This window comes from Cygnus atratus, chromosome 1 (assembly GCF_013377495.2).
Source record: "Cygnus atratus isolate AKBS03 ecotype Queensland, Australia chromosome 1, CAtr_DNAZoo_HiC_assembly, whole genome shotgun sequence".
In the NCBI taxonomy this organism is placed as follows: domain Eukaryota; kingdom Metazoa; phylum Chordata; class Aves; order Anseriformes; family Anatidae; genus Cygnus; species Cygnus atratus.
Genome location: NC_066362.1, coordinates 136,659,382 through 136,682,756, shown reverse-complemented (window position 1 = coordinate 136,682,756; position 23,375 = coordinate 136,659,382).

The window sequence follows — 23,375 nt, the reverse complement described above, 5'->3', positions numbered from 1 at the left end:
TATCTATGTAATTGGTGTTATCCTTCTGGTAATAAAATGGCAATTATGACAAAGCAAAAAATCTTTGTCCTGCTTTCATTTCGTCTTGTCTCTTTTGACTGGGAACTCTGCAAGGCACTTTCTTATTCTGTGTTTACTAAGTAGGGAAACAACATGTTCCTGCTGTCAAGGGGAACTGCAGGAATGCTGTAATTACCTCTAATGTTCCCATTTTCTTGGTAAGGGAGAAAGAGTAATCCATTAATATCAGGCACACATCTTGAATCTCTTCTGAACACAAGAAGGCAGTGAACACTTCATCCTTCTGCAGTCCCGTTTGAAAAAAAAAAAAAAAAAGTTATGTTTTTGCTAAAAGAAATACATTTTGCAGTTTTAGGGCCATAATGCTGCATCACCAGTAGAGACAATAGACAAGTATTGAGGGAAGGGACAAAAGTCTGGTCTTCTAATTGCTGTAGTACATACAGCAGGAACTCCTATTAGATTGGAATATTTGGAGATAAAAGACGCACATCAGCTTTTTCCTGACCCTAACAACAGATCCCCAGTTTTTTTTACTTAATGAAAAAAAGTATGCTGTTCTATCAATAGGGCACAAGTTTCAAGGAGCTTTACAAAACATTATCAATATCTGTGATGTCAAAATGCAAACAGGAAGTCAATCTGTTTGGAAAACAGCTATGTTAACATCCTTCTTTCTGAATAAATAGGTCTAATAACATCCCATTAAATAAGAAATTTTCCAGATCCCAACAACCCTAACTATAGTAACTTGAATGGCCTTGAATACCCAGATAGTGCATTCTGAGCTGTAAAATGATGGTAATCAATTTATGAGAATAAAGTCATTACTATGCCAAATACCAGAGTAGAAAAATATATTGCTGTCCATGTAGACCCTGAGTATGATCTTGCAGCGGTTAGAATTTTGATTTTGCAAATTGGTCCATCTGTTTTCAGTCAGTACACATACGATGTAGCAAAATATTTTCAGGATTATAACCTAATCTGTGCAAAAACCAAATCTGTCTATATCTTCTGGATTTGGATGAAGAACAACAGCAGATGTAAAAGGGAGTGATAAGACTGCAGTCGTAACCATAACTGTTGCCTGAAAGTTTGTGCTCAAGATCTTTCTTATTTTCAAGACCTGTAGAACTAGTTCAGAAATGGGACTTTCATTGTCTTCACCTCTTTGTGTTCTCACCCAGTTTTAAGACTATCATTGGCACTACTTAGTGAATTTGAACAACCTGACTTGCTTGTGTCACTTGTCCAGTTGCAGAGACAATGCTTGACCACTCAGATTTGGGTGCAGTTCCCTCTGCCCAAACCAGACACTCATTCTGTCTCCAGAGAGAAATCTTTCCTTGAGCCACATTGAGGCTTTCCTCACCAATGAGGGTGTCATGACCAATCACAGCATGTCCTGGTTTCAGTTAGGACAGAGTTAATTTTCCTCCTAGTAGCTGGTAGGGTGCTATGTTTTGGATTAGGATGAGAAGAGCGCTGATAACATGCTGATGTTTTAATTGTTGCAGAGCAGTGCTTACACCAAGCCAAGGACTTTTCAGCTTCTCGCTCTGTCCTGCTAGCGAGCAGGCTGGGGGTGCAGCAGGAGAGGGGACAGACCCAGGACAGCTGACCCAAACTGGCCAAAGGGGTATTCCATACCATCTGACATCATGCTGAACAATATATAGGGGTGGCTAGCTGGGGTGGGGGGGGGCCGGCTGCTCGGGGATAGGCTGGGCATCGGTCAACAGGTGGTGAGCAATTGCATTGTGCATCACTTATTTCGTACACATTATTATTATTATTATTATACTATTATTATTATTATTATTATTATTGATGTTGTTATTATTTTTCCTGTCTTAATAAACTGTCTTTATCTCAACTCACAGGCTTCACTTTCCCGTTTCTCTCCCCCATCCCAGAGAGGGAGGGGGGAGGGTGAGCGAACGGCTGTGTGGTGTTTAGCTGCCAGCCAGGCTAAACCACAACAGTCCATTTGGTGCCCAACGTGGGGCTCAAAGGGTTGAGATATCGACAGATTTGGCCAGAGTGTGTTAAACTAAAATTGGTATAAGTATTCGACCTGCTTAATAGTTGCTAGTCACAATGTTGATTGCCTTAATCTCAAGTCTGCTGTACCTGTTTCCCAAATTGAGTTTTATAGCACGTTACTTTCTGTATGTGCTCCCTGTCGTGCTGTTTATCCTTTCCGGGCCCTGATTTAAGATTGTTATGGTACTGTGTGGTGTAACGATGGCTTATGAAATGATGAGATTTCTGGTCATGACTCTAACCTGGTATTTGTACTCAGCACTGTCGTTGACTCTATACTTCGGAAACCATGTCTCAGAAACTATTAGCAATTACACCTATTGCCTTTTTTCATCAGGGAGTCAATCTGTGGAGGGGACAGGGGAAGATATTTTTTCCTACCTGTTCACTCTCCCTTCCTCCTTCACCACCCTCTTATCCCCCGAGCTAGTTACGGTAGCTCTCCAAGATGTTGAATATCCTTGGGATACTCAGACCAGCATGTTCTTGTTGTTATGTCTCCTGAATGCGCTTCAGGTTTTGTTTAAGGTTAAACAACTACTTAGGAATCTCATCTGGAGATCTGTCTTGAGGCAGGATAGTTGTGAGTGGCAGGAAGTGTGGGAGGATATGAGCAGGTTTCTAGAGCAGTGGGCACCTCCAGTGTTTTGGACATTCACCCCTGAACAACTGCAAAATCCTAAAAAACTGGTAGAATGCTTGAAAAAAAGGTGTCATGACTCTGGCAGTTCCAAAGTGACACAAATCACTGTAACGTGCTGGGGTCTGGCTTGTGCCTATTGAGCTGCAATTGATGCTACTATCAACCTAGTGACAGACCCTGCGGCCGTTCCAGTCCCGGCTCCCGCAGCCGTTCCAGCTCCAGCTCCCGCAGCCGTTCCAGCTCCAGCTCCTGCAGCCGTTCCAGTTCCAGCTCCCGCAGCTGTTCCAGTTCCAGCTCCTGCAGCCGTTCCAGCCCCTGCAGCTGCTCCAGCTCCTGCAGCCACTCCCACTCCTGTGGCTGGGTCAGAGAAACGAACTGTAGCAGTGCAAGTTGTCCCTGCAGAGGGTATTCCAACCCCTGTGGCAGACCCTGTAGCTCGGTCAGAAAAGCGAGCTGTAGCAGTGCAAGTTGCCCCTGTAGACAAGGTGAAAAAATAGAGACTCAGGTCGTTTAGAACGCAGACAGTCTTCTGCTAAGTCTAGGTATGGAGAAGACGGGGCTGGGCCATCAAATGTGCAGGAGGATGAAGATGAGGATGAGGATGTCGAAAAATCAACAGTAAGTACCGGAACCCTATACCAGCGTGAGCTACGAGATGTGCGAAAAGATTTTGGTCGCTGTATAGGTGAACAGCTTGTCACCTGGCTGCTCTGGTACTGGGACACTGGAGCCAATTGTGTGGAATTAGAGGGCAGGGAAGCCAGGTGGCTGGGATCCCTTGCTAGAGATGCAAGCATTGACAAAGCAATTGGAGATGGAGCACGATCTCACAGCCTCTGGAGGCGTCTCCTGTCAGCTGTGAAGGAAAGGTATCCCTTCAAGGAAGAACTTGTATGTCTACCAGGCAAGTGGACCACTATGGAGAAGGGAATTCAGTACCTGAGGGAATTAGCCGTACGGAAAGTAATTTATAAGGACCTAGACGACGCACAAATATCCACAGATCCAGATGAAGTCCAGTGTACTCGACCCATGTGGCGGAAGTTTATACGGACTGCACCATCATCATGGGCCAGCTCATTGGCAATAATAACCTGGAAAGATGGTAAAGACCCCACAGTGGATGAAATGGCTAAACAACTCCGGCAGTACGAAGAAAATCTCTCCTCTTCCCTACAGGCCTGCGTCTCGGCTGTGGAGAAACTCTCTGAAGAGCTCCACCAACTTAAAGAGAATTTATCTTCCCCCCCACCTGAACGAACCAGTGGCCACCAACTAAAAGAGAATACTTTGGAGAAACTTTTTGAAGAGGTCCACCAACTTAAAGAGAGTTTATTTTCTTCCCCACCTGTACAAACCAGCGTCTCGGCTATTAGGGGTAAACGTGCATCCGTGCAAAGAAGACAATATGGTGGGTACACACCCCGCGCCACCCTGTGGTTTTACCTACGTGACCATGGAGAGGACATGAGAAAATGGGATGGAAAATCTACTGAGACCCTAGAGGCACGGGTACGTGAGTTGCAAAAGAAAACAATTGGGAGAAAGGGGTTCTCTGAAAAGTTTGCTGCTCCAACTTCCAGCAGGCAGTCCTTTAAACACAGAAACGAAGATTCTGACCAGGACTAGCGGGGCCCTGCCTCCAGCCAGGGGGAGGAAAGGGACAATTGAGTTTATTGGACTGTGTGGATTCGATGGCCTGGCACGTCTGACGCACAGAAGTATAAGGCTTTAGTAGACACCGGTGCACAATGTACTCTAATGCCATCAAGCTGTAAAGGGCCAGAGCCCATCTGTATTTATGGCGTGACAGGGGGATCCCAGCAGTTAACTGTATTGGAGGCTGAAGTGAGTCTAACCGGAAATGAGTGGCAAAAGCACCGTATTGTGACTGGCCCGGATGCTCCGTGCATCCTTGGCATAGACTATCTTAGAAGAGGATATTTCAAGGACCCAAAAGGGTTCCGCTGGGCTTTTGGCATAGCTGCCTTAGAGACAGAGGACATTAAACAGTTGTCTACCTTGCCCGGTCTCTCAGAGGACCCTTCTGTTGTGGGGTTGCTGAGGGTTGAAGAACAGCAAGTGCCAATCGCTACCACAACTGTGCACCGGCGGCAATATCGCACCAACCGAGACTCCCTGATTCCCATCCATAATCTAATTCGTCAACTGGAGAGCCAAGGAGTGATCAGCAAGAACCATTCACCTTTTAATAGTCCCATGTGGCCAGTGCGAAAGTCTAATGGTGAGTGGAGACTAACAGTGGACTATCGTGGCCTGAACGAAGTCATGCCACCACTGAGTGCTGCAGTGCCGGGCATGCTAGAACTCCAGTATGAACTGGAATCAAAGGCAGCCAAGTGCTGCCACAAATTGATATTGCTAATGCATTTTTCTCCATCCCTCTAGCAGCAGAGTGCAGGCCACAGTTTGCTTTCACTTGGAGGGGAGTCCAATATACTTGGAATCGGCTGCCCCAGGGGTGGAAACATAGCCCTACCATTTGCCATGGACTGATCCAGTCTGCGCTGGAGCAGGGGGAAGCTCCTGTACACCTGCAGTACATCGATGACATCATTGTGTGGGGTGACACTGCAGAGGAAGTTTTCGAGAAAGGGAAGAAAATAGTCCAAATCCTTCTGAAGGCCGGTTTTGCCATAAAACAAAATAAAGTTAAAGGACCTGCACGAGAGATCCAGTTTTTAGGAATAAAATGGCAAGATGGACGTCGTCAAATCCCAATGGATGTGATCAACAAAATAACAGCTATGTCTCCACCAAGTAGCAAAAAGGAAACACAGACTTTCCTAGGTGTCGTGGGGTTTTGGAGAATGCATATTCCAAATTACAGTCTGATTGTAAACCCGCTCTACCAAGTAACCCGTAGAAGAATGCTTTTGAATGGGGCCCTGAGCAACGACAAGCCTTTGAACAAATTAAACAGGAAATAGTTCATGCAGTAGCCCTTGGGCCAGTCCGAACAGGACCAGACGTAAAGAATGTGCTCCACACCGCAGCCGGGGAGAATGGTCCCACCTGGAGCCTCTGGCAGAAAGAACCTGGGGAAACTCGAGGTCGACCCCTGGGGTTTTGGAGTCAGGGATACAGAGGATCTGAGGCAAACTATACTCCAACCGAAAAGGAGATATTGGCAGCATATGAAGGAGTTCGATCTGCTTCGGAAGTGGTCGGTACTGAAGCGCAGCTCCTCCTGGCACCCGGACTGCCGGTACTGGGTTGGATGTTCAAAGGAAGGGTCCCCTCTACACATCATGCAACTGATGCTACATGGAGCAAGTGGGTTGCACTGATTACTCAGGGGGCTCGAATAGGAAACCCCAGTCGCCCAGGAATTTTGGAAGTGATTATGGACTGGCCAGAAGGCAAGTACTTTGGGATATCAGCAGAGGAGGAGGTGGTCCGTGCTGAAGAAGCCCCACTGTACAACAAGCTACCAGAGAATGAGAAGCAATATGCCCTGTTCACTGATGGGTCTTGTCGTATGGTGGGAAAGCATCGGAGATGGAAAGCTGCTGTATGGAGTCCTACACGACGAGTTGCAGAAGCTGCTGAGGGAGAAGGTGAATCGAGTCAGTTTGCAGAAGTGAAAGCCATTCAGCTGGCCTTAGATATTGCTGAACGAGAAAAGTGGCCAGTTCTCTATCTCTATACTGATTCATGGATGGTAGCAAATGCCCTGTGGGGGTGGTTACAGCAATGGAAGCAGAACAACTGGGAACGCCGGGGCAAACCCATCTGGGCTGCTGCATTGTGGCAAGATATTGCTGCCCAGGTAGAGAACCTGGTTGTAAAGGTACGCCATGTAGATGCTCATGTGCCCAAGAATCGGGCTACTGAAGAACATCAAAACAACCAGCAGGTGGATCAGGCTGCTAAGATTGAAGTGGCTCAGGTGGACCTGGACTGGCAACATGAAGGTGAATTATTTGTAGCCCGATGGGCCCATGACACCTCAGGCCATCAAGGTAGAGATGCAACATACAGATGGGCTCGTGACCGAGGGGTGGACCTGACCATGGACACTATAGCACAGGTTATTCATGATTGTGAAACATGTGCTGCAATTAAGCTAGCCAAACGGTCAAAGCCTCTTTGGTATGGAGGACAATGGCTGAAATACAAATATGGAGAGGCCTGGCAGATTGATTACATCACACTCCCTCAAACCCGCAACGGCAAGCACCACGTACTTACAATGGTGGAAGCAACCACCGGATGGCTGGAAACGTATCCTGTGGCCCATGCCACCGCCCGGAACACTATCCTGGGCCTTGAAAAGCAAGTCCTATGGCGACATGGCACCCCAGAAAGAATTGAGTCAGACAATGGGACTCATTTCCGAAACAACCTTATAGACACTTGGGCCAAAGAACATGGTATTGAGTGGGTGTATCACATCCCCTATCATGCACCAGCCTCTGGGAAAGTTGAACGATACAACGGACTGTTAAAGACTACACTGAAAGCAATGGGTGCTGGGACATTCAAAAATTGGGAAACACATTTGGCAAAGGCCACCTGGTTAGTCAATACTAGAGGATCTGCCAACCGAGCTGGACCTGCCCAGTCAAACCTGTTACGCACTGTAGAAGGGGATAAAGTTCCTGTAGTGCACGTAAGAAACATGCGGGGTAAGACAGTCTGGGCTACTCCTGCCTCAGGAAAAGGCAAACCCATTCGTGGGATTGCTTTTGCTCAGGGACCTGGATGCACTTGGTGGGTAATGCAAAAGAATGGGGAGGTCCGGTGTGTACCTCAAGGGGACCTAATACTGGGTGAGAATAGCCCATGAGTTGAATTGTAGTATGTTAATTATCATATAATACTGTATGTCATCACTACCATGATTGCTATATATCATAGATGAAAATGGTGATTAATTAGAAGGTATTGGAAAGACTGTAACCTGAGCATGACATAAATGGTATGGAATAAGGGGTGGATATCTGTCCTGGTTTCAGTTAGGACAGAGTTAATTTTCCTCCTAGTAGCTGGTAGGGTGCTATGTTTTGGATTAGGATGAGAAGAGCGCTGATAACATGCTGATGTTTTAATTGTTGCAGAGCAGTGCTTACACCAAGCCAAGGACTTTTCAGCTTCTCGCTCTGTCCTGCCAGTGAGCAGGCTAGGGGTGCAGCAGGAGAGGGGACAGACCCAGGACAGCTGACCCAAACTGGCCAAAGGGGTATTCCATACCACCTGACGTCATGCTGAACAATATATAGGGGTGGCTAGCTGGGGGGGGGTGGGGGCCGGCTGCTCGGGGGTAGGCTGGGCATCGGTCAACAGGTGGTGAGCAATTGCATTGTGCATCACTTATTTCGTACACATTATTATTATTATACTATTATTATTATTATTATTATTATTATTTTTCCTGTCTTAATAAACTGTCTTTATCTCAACTCACAGGCTTCACTTTCCCGTTTCTCTCCCCCATCCCAGAGAGGGAGGGGGGAGGGTGAGCGAACGGCTGTGTGATGTTTAGCTGCCAGCCGGGCTAAACCACAGCACAGCAGAATGCAGAAGACAGGCGGTGCAGAATACTATGCTGCCAAAGGTTTGTAAGAAGAGGCTTCTGATGGAAACCTACTTCAGATGAAATGTGATAGAAAGGCAGCCTGGAAAGTTTATTCTGGGATTTAAATGAGAGATAACCTTCTGCCAAGTTAGAAAGAAGACCTTTGGTTCCCACAAGCATCATGAAGGGTATTTTCCCTGGATGTGTCTAGAGCCAGGGGCTGATGATCAGGGCCACATATAGCTGTGCAAACAAACTGTTTTGTAAATGTTGACAGTTCTTCATCATATTTCCTGTATCATCCTAGGGCATGGGCTGTGATGGAGAGTAGCCAAGAGATTTGGGGATATAAGGTAAACATGAATCATCCACAGTGACAGGCTATATTGTTCTATTTCTGTGGGTCAGAACATGTCTGTAAAAGGAATCTATTGTGAGATGGTGTAGAACACATATGACTATTGATCTGAGATGTGGGATATTCCTCTTCCATACTTTTCTTCGATCTGTCTAAAGAACATTCCCCACTGTTCAGTATGTCTCCCATCCGCCTGCCTTTAGCAGCAGTACATTGAGAAGTATGTAATACATAGTGTTTTGTTGCTGCTGCTATTCAACAAGTAATTATTCCCTTTCAACAGTGTCAAAAAGCTTTGTCTATGGATGGAGAAATTAAAAAAGTATCATGCAGTCACAGACACCTGAACTTCTCTACTTTAGTAAAGACTTTCATTTTTTTGCTGTCTTCATTAATGCAGGTACAACTGTGGTGGAGTGAGAAACAGAAAATATAACACCTTCTGGAAAAAATACAGAAGAAAGCTATAAGGACATAATTAAAACAATATAAATCATTTCAATATAAGTATTATATTTTTTGTTGGGGGATCTACGAATGACAAAAGGTATTATGTATTTAACAGAACAATTCTTTTAACAGCCTGATCTTGGTCACCTTTCAAGGACTTGCAAAATTTCATTGACTTAGAGCCTATTGGTCTAAGGAATCACATAGATCTAGTTTAGGTCAGGGACATGAAATTCATATTTTTCTAAAGAATGTTGCAATCTCTAGGGAAGAATGAATTCTGATACATGGAAGTACTTTGTGTGTTGGTTTTGTTTTGTTTTGCTTTGCTTTGCTTTTATGTTTGTTTCTTATTTTTCTTTTTATAAGAAAATAAATCATTACAGAATGGATAATGAAAAATGAAAATCTGAATCTAATTCAAGCTGAAATATGATTATTAAGTATGAAGATAAACCATGTAAATTCAAACAGCTCTCATGTCTAATTTAGATGAGGTTTCAACTCTCTCATGTGGGTATCTTACATGGCCATGATCGGGCCTCTGCTTCCTCTGTATTGTGAAAAGAACTAGTCCTGTTGTGAAGGTGACTCACAAAATGTAAGTGTTCATTTAGACAATGTTCTTTTCAGCCAGAAAATTTAATTTGCATAAAAGACTAGTTACAGCTATCCTGAAAAATCATTTTTAAGTGAAGTAAGCTTTTTGTCTAAAAAAAATATAATAATAATAAATAAATAAAAATAGATACATCCTGTAGCCTGAGAGTAATTTCAAATATATGAAGATTTCCCATACTGATTATGTGATATTCCTGTCCTTATTAGGAAATATTTTTATTCACCTAAAGGTTTTACCTATAAACAACTGTGTACCAGTTACAAAGTGTGGATTGCACAGTTTTAACCACATCAGTACATCTTTTCTGAGCAATGTAAGAACTTATAAACAATCTCTCTTCCCCTCCTCTGGCTGTTTTGTTTTCAGATTCACTGGTATGAAATGAATGGGTAAAGAAAAAACATCAGGAAAATAGAAATTTTTGATCTGGAAAAAAAATTAAATGAGTAAATAGCGTATTACAAAAGGTCTGCTTTCATCTATTTCATTGCATTTTACCATTTTTTTAAACATTGCTATTAGTAAAGTTATATTAAAGTTGATTTTTCTCCTTTTTTTTTTTCCTCATACTTTCTAACTGCTTTTCAAATTGAAAAGAATGCAGGCTTTACTTCTTTTGTTTCCTCAAAAGAGAAAGCTATAGTTAACAGATACTAATACTTAAAATAATTTTATAAACAAAACTGAATTTTCCCATAATAAATTTTTTAAAAGGGAAAATAACAAATTTTTGTTTGTTGTGAAATAATTTCTCAAAGTCATGAAACAGAATACCTAAAAAAAAACCAACAAAACAAAGACTACAGAAATGCTATTTATTTAGAATACAGATTAAACTCTTAAATAAAATACATAAAAGAAAATGAAAAACTTATTAAATAAAATAACCTGTATATACATAAAAAAAGTAGAAGTGCCTATATTTTTGTTCAGTTTTGCTCATTTTGCACAGTTCCTGTTGGAGGTTATAAGCAAATGTGAAGGTATGAATTCTCAATGTTCTGTCAGTGTTTCTAAGGAAAGCCAGCAAAAACGTAGTGATTTTTTTTTCATAAAAATTGCATGTGGGTTTGTGTAGGTATGTGTTCTCCAGCTGGGTTATATTACAACTGAGATATCTGCCATCCCCACATAGAGGCAAAGTCTCCAAGAATGTAAATATATACATATATGTATAGTATATTGGGAAAGCAAAGATACTACAGTTGCACAGCTAAAGAGGCCACAGTCTTCTCATGATATTACTAATTTTTATTGTGAGTTTAGTTAAGTGGGAGGTCTATTTATATGGTGGTTAAGGTGTCTGTCAAAGGGACGCTTGGCACTTGTTCCTCCTTTGCACTTTGAAGTTCACTTCCTACAGTAACATTTTTCAGTCATAACACCACCTTCACAGCTGAAAGTCAAGGCTGCTAGCCATGCCCCTGTGCTTCAAAATGTAGAAACAGTAACTCAGCCCTAAGGAAATGGACCAATTACAAGAAACTTAGTTTAACTTCCTGCTGTGGTAGACAAATGGAGATCTACTATGAAAGTAAGCCTGAAAGCTTAAGATATATATGTAGGTATTTAGCAATTACAGTCAACTGGAACATTCTAAGCAGCAAACCCAAACGTTTTCTGTAAGGACCAGTCACAGCACATAGCATCGGGGGATAACGAAGCCATTATGATTGCTACACTCTAGACAGAGAAGTGTGTGTGAAATTTCCTGTTCTGGTTGTAGATTTCAGTGTTTTAATGGTAGTGGGATAAAGGACTAGTCTATAAACTGTAAAGAATTTAGTTCAAAAAATGTTTTCATTTCTGTCCACAAAAAAACAGAGACATCCTGCAGTGCTTCATACACATTATATGGTATGGATGTTTTCACAAATAAATGTTTAGTCTAATAAGGAATAAAGGTCTGTAGCAGAAATTTAGGATGCCTTGAACTGCTGTTCATTCCTTGATGCCTGAGAAGGTAATACTCTGAAACCTGGGAAATATAGTGCTTTTTTATCAAATAATAGCACAAAAAGCTAATTACCTTCATTATGTCATGTTCTAAGAGTGCTCTTTTAACAATAGCAGTCCAAAGATACATGGTAGACAAAGCTGGTATTGATTCTCTCTATAAACTCTTCTAATTTATTAGCTGGGATTGCATTGCATGTATTTCTTCATTCAGGTATTCATCATTTTTTTTTAATCATTCAAGACTTTTTCTTTGAAATTCTGCAACATCTTTAACCCAAGAAACAAATCAGGTATACTGAGTGCCTTCAAGACAACTGAAAAATATGAACACATCACCATGTCACACTATATTACAAATCAGTTTAAAAAATGTTTTGGAGAATATTACAATCAGGTTTTGATAGGCACCAATACAAATATTCAATCTATTCAGCAAATACTCACAAAATAGCTAATAATATTAGCTAAACTGCTTTGCTGATGCTGTTCTGCTATGAAAAAAAATATTTTAAGCAGAATCAACTAGCACCTCATAAATATTTCTGGAAAAAATTCTTAAATTAATAGACTGTTCTACTTATTTCAGTGTTACCTTCTGAGATGTCACTAATGTAGTGTACTATATAATGCAGCAAATAATGTAAGCTGTACAATAAAAAATACAATACAACATTCTGGAAGGGACTTATTGTGCTTTAATGGCTCCCATTTCTTAGGATTGATTTTCATTCTGAAGCACAGAAAAATTAAATGATGATATGTCAGAATAAGATGAAGTGGAAATTCTGAGTTTTGAGACATTCTACAAATACTTCAGAAAGCTGGTAGACATTCAACCAAAGGTCTCCAACAGGGGATACCTGGTTTCCCTTTTACCAAACAGACAACAAGCATTCTTCCATCAGGATTTATGTAAATACTTTAAAAGTATGTTCAGTATGTCACATAGGGCAATTGCATAATCCTTAGTCAGCTCTCAAAAGTTAAATGAGGTTGGGTCAGGCTGGGTTAAGATTGCACAGGAAGTCTCCAAAGAAAGCTCAGGATGCAGCAGGAAGCGGTCATAATCCCAGGGCAATAGGGCAGCCTACTGAAGCAACACTTCATGTGTTGGACCAGCCTGCAGATAGACCTGCTGGCTTGTTCTGGAGTGAAAGCTATCCTGCCCCCGTAATGACTGTATCCTCTTTCATATCTGGCAAGCATAAAAATGTTAGCACTACTGTCCTGGCCAAAAACTTATTTGGAACTGTAGTGGTGCTATCCAAATTAATTGTCTGTTTTGACTAATTCAGACACTTGGTTTAGTCAAGTTGCCTGTTGCTTCACCATTTGTTTTCCAGCTAAAACATGAATAAAAATTCAAAAAAATATTTTAGGGAACACATGCAGTGGACAGTCTGAGCATTAGGTACTCATAGCAGAAAAACTTCAACAGAAATATATATTTTAATACAAAAAGAAAAAAGAAAAAGACAAAATTGAATTTCTAGTCTGCTCAGCTGTAAATTTAGGGTCTATTTCATTTATCCATATCACTTGTCAGTGTCCTTAAATAATTTCTCAGCATAATGGTCATTTTTTATTAAACAAACAAACAAACAAAAAGACCAAATATCTCAAAATCAATAACTCAATTATATCATATAATTTTCAGGCATATCAGTGTCTTGTCAGAGGTGTATCCAGAGCAGTATCCCCCACCGCCAGGCATGACTTAAAGGCTCTCAATTCTATGTGAGAGGCAGGTGGGCTGTTGGCACATAAGAACTACTCAGCTGAATAGCACAAGGTTATCTCCAGACAAGCCATCTCAGAGTTGCCTCTTAACCAGGGAGAAACAGAAGGGAATGAAAGTTATTCTAATCATCCGGTGGCTGGTGGATCAATGTATATAAATCCATAGGAAAGAAGGCTACATTAATTCCAGTGGTCATGGAGTAACTTTACTTTTTATTTGAAGGGAAAATACATCAAAATCCATCTTTGTTTCAGAAAATGTTGCAAAGCCATAAAGAAGTTCAAAATTAAATTTAGACATTGATTTTTTTCCCCATTTTTTTATTGTCTGTGTTTTTCATACGATATTTCATAACCTGCTGTGCCTGTCCAGATCAAAACAGGTGTCAAAATGTCAAGCATTCTTTGCTCAGTGAGAATGCTGATTTTCTATTTGGCTTTGTCTCAGAACCTGTTATGTAGAGAAGAGTGGGGCTGGGCAGGGGGTCGTTTGGTTATTGGCAATTTTATGTTCTGTTACCTTATGCTTATCATTCCAAGATATATGTGCTCCAGATATGTACTCTTGCAAGATCCACACCCTCAGACTTCAGCAGGCTCCCTGCCCATCTAGCTGTGTCCATCTAGCCTACTGCAAATGTCCAGAGACCTCATCCTATCAACTTTGTGATCATGGGAAGCTGCCTTCAGTACCACATCTGGAAAAATTTTCAGGCCAGGACCTGTGACTTACCCAGTTCCTCATAAATTTGGTCCCCTTCTTGCAGCCAGAAGTTTGCCTTGCATTTCCATCCTCATGAGATCTCCAAGAGACTTTGTAGAGTACCTCCCACTGCAAAATGCTCTTGAAAGTGCTCTGTTGGCAAAGAATATTTCCATGACAGTGAAAGGATAATGGAAGCAGCAGCTAGAGAAATGTTGAAAGATAGGCTGTGCAAAGAAGCCAGCATGCCGTGTTTAGCATGATGTCTCTTGTTGACTCTAGCATAAAACATGCTCCCTCACTTACTGTGTTCACCTTGATGTTCTCCTCAAAGTTAAGGATTTGGTAACACAGCAGGTTAGATTTCAATAAAAAGGACATAATCAGCCACCTCTTGGCTTCAAAAATTATATTATGACAATGTAGTACCTCAAACTGAGAAAGCAACTTTTATCCCATGATTGAAGTTGGGCTGACTGAGGTAATTTCCACAATGTATCTGAGGAGTTCATGATAATGGTGTAGCAACTATTTGCTAGGAGTAAATGGGAATATGTCCAGCTGATGATTGCAGTCTATAAAACTTTCCCAACTCAGATGACTTTATCAGCACAGTACCTCCTGAGTTCAGAAATATTCTTAAAGTGGATTTTTTTTGTTTGTTTGTTTGTTTTTTTTTAATTTTCAGTTTTCTTCCATCCAAACTTTGCATGTCCCTCAGCTCCCATTAAGCACAATACATCTGACCAGTAGCACTATATATGTGGTAAAAAAAAAAAAAAAAAAGGCAAAGAAAAAAAGGGGTCAAGGAAAGGTTGGTCGAATTGGCAATTAGTAGGAAAATTCATAAACAGTAAGGGAAATGTTCTTGAGAACAGCCTATTTTTTCTACATAAGTTTCTATTTCATCTCCAGAAATACTCTTTTCATGCATATTTAGTTTAAGGGAAAAACAAAACAAAACAAAACAAAACAAAAAACCTACCATACATCTTTCAGGATATTTTTTCATTCTTCATTTGTGGTACTGTGAATGTTTAGGTAATAATGCTGGTATTGGAAACCAGTCAAATGAGCACGATTCAAATTAGTGGGCAAGCTAGAGCATAGTCTTTCATTTATAGTCTGCTTGATCAGACCACATTAAAATCAGCAAGACTTAAGCCCACTCCGTTTACAGCCCACAGGTTGTTATCTAGTTTCAAACCTTTCTGTTCAGAATCGTTAAGTCACCGCTGTACTGTATGCAGCTCACCATTAATTGGGAGCTTGGATTCTAATGGCTGTTTTTGGGGCGGGAGCTGGAAATCCTGAAACCCACACTATGCCCTAAATGTACTCATTTAATTTAAAACCTTTATAAAATATTACCAGTTATTTGAAATTTAAACACTTAGTCACAGTGTTCTGTATCAGATCCTATGAATATATTCACACTTAGATTTTAAACTACGTCTTTTTGGTTTAAGATGCCAATTTCACAAGGTTACCTGAAACCCTGAAACATCATTTACATAGAGTTATTTCATCAGGAAAAAAAAAATAATAATAATAATAAAAAAGCAACCCTCCTCTGTCCTCTCTTGTGTCCACTGCCTAGTTTCTCTAATCCCCACAGACAGCGAGGAAGACAGCCTGGCTTTACATAATCAATTTCTTTTACTGCACCCATTGGCATTTGTCAATATTCCATACCACACAAAATGTTCAAATATTCTAGGACGTGTAACAGCTTTAGAAGTTTCTTTCCACTTATATATGAACTTAATGTAAATGTCTACACATTAATTAAAGAAAAAACAGGAATGTTTTGATGTTGCTAACCACCAAATGAAGCTCCACTGGTTGAGCTAATGAATCACTTCCATGAAATATGCTTACTCTTAAATCACTATCACATTATATATATATATATATATAATATATATATATATACACATGTATATATGTATATAGGCAGCAGAGTACCTTCTTGTACTATTCAGGGGGAAAAAGTCACTGTATAACTAATGGAATTTTGTAAACATGCACAGTTCCTTAGGGCTTTTCTGGGAGATTGAATAAAAAATGTTTCCAGTGTACAGTCTCCTGTTATTTTTAAACATGGGTTCAAACTGAAACATACACAAGATCTGGGGCCATTCAGCACTGGACCTGTAGCTTTTCCCATAGGTCAATGTCCTAATTACATTTATACACATTCTGCAGGCTTTTAGTATTGAGAGTCATTCTTATGCAGTTGTGCAAACAAATTCCCTTTCAGACAGACAGGATTCAGTCACACCTACTTGCAGTAATTCTCTTGTCACACTGAGTTAGGGTGACCACTAACAAATAAGAAACAATTGAGAATCATGCCAGTATTTTCTTTCTTACCTGACAATTCCTCCTGAGGAGCCCTAGGTGTTAGCCCTGGCTAAACGTAATTTGAGTAACTGAGCTCTGCCTAGCCAGGTGTCCCTGCAGTGATAATTCAATGATGCATACTTCTCCACTCCTTTCTCTAGACTCTGAGCTGGACTTGTTTTGTATATCATTTCTCAAAATGAGCAAGACAGTTCAGTTCTATTCTGGGAGGTCATTGAAATGACTTTTCCCACCACAGCCTCCTCAGTCATGCCGTCAGCTTTCCCTTAAACCAAGTCTAGAAGATGTATGTTGTGAGGCATCTTGAAAACTTAGTCAATCAAATGTCTCAGCTGGATACTAAGTTGGAGTACATCAGGATTCCCATCTAGCTTATGCATATGATCATCCACCTTTCCAAAACAAAACAAAACAAAACAAAACAAACAAACAAAACAACAAAAACAACAAAGGCAGGAATATTTGAGGCTGAAAAGAAAAGCATAAAGATCTCTTTACTCCCAGGATTCAACTGAGACATAGTAGGTGTGTGCATATGGACTTATGAGATCAAAAATGCACCCATGTCCCACAGTTTTAACAAAGTATTAGAAATCAAGCACATGTACTTGTGTTGAAACACTCAATGGAGCAATGCATCCTTTGAGGACATGGTATATTTGAATTAATCTGAAAATTAAATTTTTAGTTGAATGGTGTAATAAAATAAATAAAACTAGGGTGGTTTTATAAAAAAATAGAGGAAACAAAGAAAGATTTTAACAAATGGATGAAGACAGAAATTTTCTTTAACCCATAGGCTAAGAGTAAGATTTTAAACCTGGGGAGTTTTGATAATGAAACACCCACATATATTCCCTAACCACCATCGTATAATCTGTATAATGCTTGCATATTTACCTGTTAGTGAACCAATCCAGTGTGTGGCAAAAGGACAGAAAAGCTATGAAAAATGATATAGCCTTGCATTCAAAAATTTTACGTTTATAATTTAGGATACTCAGTTTTCAATTTCTACATCATTTAATATTTAGGCATATTATAAAGTTTGGAGCAGAAGTTACTAAGGGTAAGCCTCATAACAACACCTGAAAGTTAGGTCATTTGTACTGAAGATGCACAAGGAAATCTCATCTGTGAGAGGGATTGGAAACTGAGCTCACCAAGTAAAAGCGCAATCTCCATTGCCACTTCTGCGAATCTCCTTTTAATTCCTTTGTTTTTAGGACAAGTGTCATAACTCCAAATGTCTGGAAATATCGAAGTTCCTCATTTTGGTATTTTCTTCTTGTGTTATTGTCACTGTTTTATGTTTTATCATACATTTGGCTTTACATTTTGATGCATACATCAAAAATCTCCCAGTTCTAGCATGTATTTTCCATTTACCTCTTCTTAGACCTACCTACCTTTTACTGCAGCATGAAACATAAACCATCAAAACACACTTTGAATCCACTGACTCCTCATTCTACAAAGAGCAAAATAATCTGTTGTGAAACAAATTATTAAAAGTAATCGTTAACTTGGCATTTATATATTTTATTTATTTTTTAATGGGGAGGAGAAGTTTAACTGTGCAGAAGACTATTTGCACAAACACAGCAGGGCCTCATCCCCAGGAACACTCTTGAGGGCTCTGAGAAGATGGACCTGAGTCCTTTGTATTGACTCTATCAGATCTAGATGTGAGGAGTCTTTTCTTCATCATATTTGTGTCATTTGGCTTTTTGCAGAGTATGATCAGTATGGGACTGTTTCTGTGCTGTGTGATATTTATAAGTGAATAATTTGATAGCTATCTTATATATCTCCTACAACCTTTCTACATCGTACTTAAAGCATTCATTGATATATCTGTAATGGCAGCCTATTACTGTCAAAGTTTCTTTTAACTTATCATTTAAGGTAATAATAATTTTAATAAAGTAAACAATAATGAAAATATGTTTAAATTGAAGAAATGTTAATATTTTCTCATTTTTAAGTAGACAAGCTATTGAGATTTTCAACACTCACTTCCTCTTAACTTGTTGAGGAGAGTAATAAAAGTGAAAACGAAAAAAGACTTTGTTTATTTTTCCCACCATTTTATTACTTAATGCAAGTTTGTTGTGTTAAATATGCAATATTTATGCTCCTGAAATAAAATGTAATGAAATAAGAGAAGTTAGTGACTCAAAGATTATCTATTTTCTCCCAAGCTTGAGTGCTCACCGACAGTGAATTATTAGATACAAGGGATACAAGAAATGGCATTAATCTCCCCTGACTTTAGATGTCTACATCTGACTGTAGGTGTCTACTTGTGACCTAAGAATCCTGAACTCCCTCTACAGTAATGAGAGAAACATGCTTTCAAGGGGTGATAGATTTCACTAAATGTAGAGGTTTACTTTGGGAAGAGATTAATCATATTATTCATACGCTAGAAATGTCTGCTTCTTTCCATTAACTATAAATAGACCCACGGTGATTAACAAAGACGTAGACATCTACGCTATAGATTTTGACATGCAGTCAGTTGAATCTCATCCAAACACTCAAGGAATGCTTACAAATAAAATAACTATATTACATAGGTAATTTGCAGTGAATATTACCACTCCTTGTCACACAAATCCTTAATTGTTTTCACTGAAATATAAAGGAACACTGTCTTTCTGGAAAGATGTATTTTATGTACTGGAATTTTATGTTTAGGCCAGTGGATAAATTTATGTGTGTTTAAATATGTTCTTCCTCCAAAATCTTTTAAAAAGAGGAAAGAAAGAATCAATAGAGCTGAAAAAAAAAAACAAAAAAACTCAAAGATTTTTTTAAAATAACATCTGGTGCATTTTATATAGGTATAATAATACAATCTAATTAATTTTTCCCAGTAATTACACAAACTTTAAATATTTTTTTCTCTGTACAAGAGTAGTGATACATTTGATATAACTGTCATACACTGCATGTAAGAGTTTTGTCTCTACCACTCCCGTTCCTCACATTTATGTCTCACAGGACATGGAAGTCTACCTGGACATAGAATATTAAAAAAAAAAACACTGTACCCATTAAGTGTGAGTGAGAAAGCTGAGATAAACTATGTATGGTATGTTTGCTAATGTTTTCTAATGGTCTTTACTAAAAATCCAGTCAAACTATGGATAACACTTTACAACTTTACAGCATACAAAGCTGTCATAAAATAAAGGGGCTTAATAATATTGTATAGAGTTTAGCGCTGCAATACTGTGATTTGTGTAACATGTGACTGCAATCTTTTTTTTTTTTTTTAATGAGTACCTGGGATTTATTTCCATAAGCATTTATGCTCACTCCCCTAAACAACTGTGTTGTCTATGAATGTTTCAATGTTGATAACCTGTGCAGTTACCTAACTGTAATAAAGAGTTTTCATGAAAAAAATCTAGTGCCAGCTAGGCTCTGATAGATATGTAAAAACTAATATCACATCATTTGAACTCTCATCCCTTCATTTTGTCTGCCAAAATCCTGATTTTAAGTCAGTGATGGAATAATTTACTATATAATATGGGACTGTAAAGCTTTCTTATAATTTCTTCTGTCATGAAGAGGGGGTAATATTTCCTCTGAAAAGCTGTATTTAGGTCTTGTGTGTCTCATAAGATCTCTTTTCCACAATCTGCTATAATAAGCCTTCCCATTCTGTCTCATTTTGTACAGTTCATACTACTTTAAAACTTTCCATTTTGTTTGCTTGCTTTGGAAACTTGTTTTTCATCATTGTGCTGCTGTCTGATGGTCAAAGGCATTAAACTTATATATGAGTTTCTCAGTAGTGAATTAGTTATGCATTTGTATGATATTGCACACAGCATGAGGGTTAAACAGGAATTAGTTATCTGTGTGCAGTTGCAGTGCTATGATCTTGCTAAGACATGGTGGGATGGCTTGTGTGACTGGAAGGCTGCAATGGAGACATACAGGGTCTGTGGGAAGGACAACGGAGGTGGAGTTGTCCTTTCTGTGTGAGAACAGCTGGAATGCATGGAGCTCTGCCTGGGTATGGATGAGGAGCAATGATAATATATGTGTTAGGATTAAAGAGAAGACAAGTAAGGATGACAGTGTTATCACAGGATGACAAGTTATCACAGAGCCTAAGCCTAGTGTCTCCACTCCGCTCCATGCTCCGTACTATTCCTCTTAGAGTCAGCACACCAAGGTTCCCCAGTGCGATTAACATCTAGGTTGGAGGCCTAGGGCCTAGGCCTAGGCCTAGGGAACTTTCATGTAGTGCAGCTACATTCCACCCTGGAAGCTTATTCAGTGCTATACCTTTTCTATAAAATGTGAATATCAGTTTAATTTCCAAGTCATCTCAGGCAATTATTCCACAATAGTGATGTGGGTTGAAAACTGGTTGAATGGCCAAGCTCAGAGTGTGGTAATCAGTGGCATGAATTCCAGTTGGAGGACAGTAAATTGTGGTGTACCTCAGGGTTCAAAATTGAATCTAGTCCTGTTTAAAATCATCATTAATGATGAAGATGATGGGACAGAGTACCTATTAGTACTTGCTGAGGGTACCTTCAGCAAGTTTGTTGGTGACACAAACCTGGGAGGAGTAGCTGATACTCCAGAAGGTTGTGCTGTCATCCAGAGGGACACATCGGGCTGAGAAATCAGCTGAAAGGAGCCTCATGAAGTTCAACAAGAAGTACCAAGTCCTGCACCTGGACAGGAACAACCCCAGGCACCAGGACATGCTGTGCCACCCAGCTGGAAAGAAGCTTTGCAGAAAAGGACCTGGGTGTCCTGTTGGACACCAAGTTGAACATGAATCAGCAATGAGCCCTTGCATGAAGGCAGCTCGTACACTGGGCGGTATTATGAAAAGCATTGCCAAAAGTTTGAAGGAGGTGATCTTTCCCCTTTCCTCAGCACATATAAAACCACAACTGGAGTGTCCAGTTCTGGATTCTCCAGTACAAGGGAGACGTGGACATGCTGGAGACCGTCCAGGAAAGAGCCACAGACATGATTAAGGTACTGGAGCATGTGAGAAAAAGCTGAGACACCTGAGACTCTTCAGTATAGAGAAGAGAAGTTTGGGGGGGGGGGGGGCGGGGTTGGGTTCTTACAGATGCATACAAATACCTGAAGAGAGAGGGTGTAAAGATGGTGGATCCAGGCTATTTCAACTGCCAGGACATAAGGTAATGGGCACAAACTGGAACACAAGAGGTTCTGTCTGAACATCAGAAAACACCCCTTTACTGTGCAGGCAACTAAGTACTGACACAGGTTGTCCAGAAATGTTGCAGTGTCTCTCCTTGGAGATAAAATCTGTCTGGACGTGGTCCTGGAACTAGATAACTTGAGAAGTCCCTTACAACATCAACCATTCTGTGACTGTGTGATTTTATGAAATCCGCATTTTCAATTCAGTGAAAAAAATATAATTAGCTTTTGCAAGACATTCATTTACCCAGCAAAATGATTCTTAATAGGAGGAAGTCATTCGAAGAAATTTCAATGCTTAACTTGACTTGAAGAAATTCGCAGCCTTTTTCTCTGAAACTTGGGTAACTCAATTAATTTGCTTTCCATTGTCATATAATAAAAGTTTTGAAAGAAAAAATGACTCAAATATTTGTTTTGCCAAGAGTAATAAGATCTTGATTACCAGGTCTGGGGCCCCCAGCACAAGAAGGATCTTGATCTGTTAGAATGGATCCAGAGAAGGACCATGAGGATGATCAAGGGGCTGGAGCATCTTTCCTACCAAGAAAGGCTGAGAGAGCTGGGGCTGTTCAGCCTAAAGAGGAGAAGGCTCCAGGGTGACCACATTGCAGCTTTTCGGTACTTAAAGCGGACATATAAAAAAGATGGAGAGCGACTTTTTGCTTAGTCAGATAATGACAGGACAAAGGGGAATGTTTTTAAACTAAAGGAGGGGATATTTACATTAGAGGTTAGGAGGAAATTCTTCACTCAAAGGGTGGTGAAGCCCTGAAACAGGTTGCCCAGAGAGGTTGTGGATGCCCCATCCCTGGAGGTGTTCAAGACCAGGTTAGATGAGGCCCTGAGCAACTTGATCTAGTGGGTGGTGTCCCTGCCCATGACAAGAGGATTGGAACTAGATGATCTTTAAGGTCCCTTCCAACCCAAGCTATTCTATGATTCTATGATTTTGAGCTTTTCAGCAGGATTGCTTATATTGAATCCATATGGATTTCAACTATATTCAACTATATTATTATCATTATTTATCACTATCATTATAATTATCACAGTCCTTTTGCGGCGTAGCAGTTCCAGAGTCCGTGTCAATTTGCTTTCTCTTCCTTTTCTCTACTTCCAGTCATATACTCAAAAAAATGTTATTTGTCTAACCTCAACTTTATTCTTAAACATCAAGTTTTGTTGACATCTTAGAACAATTAGAACTCCAATGCAGGAGAATATGATGGATCTTACATTTATATTTCCCATTTCTAATTTTCTGTCTTAGATCTAAAATATCAGTCGGATTTAATCCCATGACAGTTTTATTGAAAGACTATCTTTAGCTTCACTGGATCCTGGATGCGCTTGTTCAGATTTAAAATCTATTTGCAGTTACAGTGAATGTTACCTTAACAAATCATGAATCAACTTACCAACATTTTTTTTTTTTAATCTTGTGAGCTAGTTTTTGTCTTAAAATTGGTTTCCATTTACTAACAAAATATTGGCTGTCTACCTTAAACAATAAACCAAAGCAAGTTTATTGTGTTGTATCCAATTTACGTACCTACTGTTTCAACTAACAACAGGAAATATCACATTAGGGGAATAGACAGACTCATCTGTGGAACATATCCTGAAATTAAAAAATGATTTAGTGTTGTCTGAATTAAATAGCAAAATTTAAACTTGCAATTTTTTGTGATATAGAAGAAA